This window comes from Vulpes lagopus, chromosome 7, assembly GCF_018345385.1.
Source record: "Vulpes lagopus strain Blue_001 chromosome 7, ASM1834538v1, whole genome shotgun sequence".
Taxonomy (NCBI): Eukaryota; Metazoa; Chordata; class Mammalia; order Carnivora; family Canidae; genus Vulpes; species Vulpes lagopus.
Genome location: NC_054830.1, coordinates 74,155,982 through 74,158,003, shown reverse-complemented (window position 1 = coordinate 74,158,003; position 2,022 = coordinate 74,155,982). Strand labels below are relative to the sequence as shown.

Below are 2,022 nucleotides of genomic sequence, written 5' to 3'. Positions count from 1 at the left end.
CTTTTCTATAGGACTTTTCCTGTCTACGACTAAACAAACTTTAACAGTGTCTGTCTTAAATGACAATAAATGACAAAACTCATAAAAACAGCAGTCTAACAAGATATCATCTAAGCTTGGCCCTAATTCCCTTCCAATTACTATCACATTTCTATGCTGCACTTCCTAAAATAAACAACTTAATGCCATTATCTCTAGTCATTGCCTCTATTTCTTCAATTCTTTTTTCGATCTGTCTAGTAAAGATTTGACTGTGACTACTTCTCTGAGAACTGCTGTTGTCAAGGTCATCCATGTCTTCCACAATACCACATATAATATTTGTTTGTTGCCCTTTCATATTTTAAATTCTGGCCATAGTAGACATAATTGACCATTCTTCCTCTTTGAGTGGACTTTTCTCTGGACTTCCATTATATCTCCCTCTTCCAGCTTTCCTCTCACCTCAATTGCCACTCTCCGTTATGACTTTTTGGCTTTCTTTTCTTTGCTATCCATGTAAATGTTAGAATAATACAAACTAGGCTTTATCCAAGTCCTTCTTCACTATTTCTTTTTTTATCCATGCAATCTTTTCAGGAGATTTCATCCTTTTAAAGTGTATGTATATTCCAATGATTTCCAGTATATATCCAGTCTACTCCTTGAAACTCCAGTCTCCTATATTGAACTTCCTGCTTGATCTTTCTATTTGAGATGATAAGCATCACAAAGGTGATGATAAGAGTCAAAATACCTTTTAGCCTATAGATGCTGTCGAGTAAGCATCCGTTAAAGTCTCCCCTCCTAATACCATCATGTCTAAGTCAGAGTCGCCCAAAGAGCCTGAAGAGCTGCAGAAGCTCTTCCTCAGAGGCTTGAGCTTTGAAACAACTGATGAAAGTCTGAGGAGCCATTTTGAGCAATGGGGAATGCTTATTGACTGTGTGGTAATGAGAGATCCAAATACCAAGTGCTCCAGAGGCTTTGGGTTTGTCCATATGCCACTGTGGAGGAGGTGGATGCAGCCATGAATGCAAGGCCACCCAAAGTGGATGGAAGAGTTGTGGAACCAAAGAGGGCTGTCTCAAGAGAAGATTCTAAATGATCTGGTGGCTACTTAACTGTGCAAAAGATTTTTGTTGGCGGCATGAAAGAAGACACTGAAGAACATCATCTAACAGATTATTTTGAACAGTATGGGAAAATGGAAGTGATTGAAATTATGACTGACCCATACAGTGGCAAAAACAGAGGTTTGGCTTTTGTAACATTTGATGACCATGACACTATAGACAAGACTGTCATTCAAAAATCCCATACTATGAAAAGTTACTCTGAAGCAACTCCTACTCTGAAGTAAGGAAAGCCCTATCTAAACAAGAGATGGCTAGTGCTTTATCCATCCAGAAAGGTAGAAGTGGTTCTGGAAACTTTGGTGGTGGTCATGGAGGTGGTTTTGGTGGGAATGACAACTTTGGTCATGGAAGGAACTTCTGTGAGTGAGGTGGCTTTGGTGGCAGTTGAGGTGGTATGTGGTGGCAGTGTGGATGGCCAGAATGGATTTGGTAATGATGGAAGCAACTTTGACAGTGGCAGAACCTGTAATGATTTTGGCAATTACAACAATCAATTCTCAAATTTTGGACCCATGAAAGGAGGAAATTCTGGAGGCAGAAGCTTTGACTCCTATGGTAGTGGAGGCCAATACTTTGGCAAATCATGAAACCAGAGTGGCTATGGTGGCTCCAGCAGCAGCAGCAGCAGCAGCTATGGCAGTGGCAGAAGGTTTTAATTACTGCCAGGGAACAAGCTTAGCAGGAGAGGAGAGCCAGAGAAGTGACAGGGAAGCTACAAGTTACAATAAGTTTGTGAACTCAACCAAGTACTGAGGTGGCTGGGCCAAGAAGCCATGTTTTAAATAATACTCATGTGGCTGGGCAAAAAGCTGGAGGGCTGTATTTGTGACTAATTGTGTAACAGGTTATTTTAGTTTTTGTTCTGTGGAAAGTGTAAAGCATTCCGACAAAGGGTTTTAATGTA

General features: G+C 40.6%; 1 pseudogene; it reads left to right on the top strand.

Moving 5' to 3' along the window:
* Window positions 1–860: 860 nt before the first annotated feature.
* Window positions 861–1,774, top strand: LOC121494657 (annotated as a pseudogene).
* The last annotated feature ends 248 nt before the right edge of the window (window positions 1,775–2,022 follow it).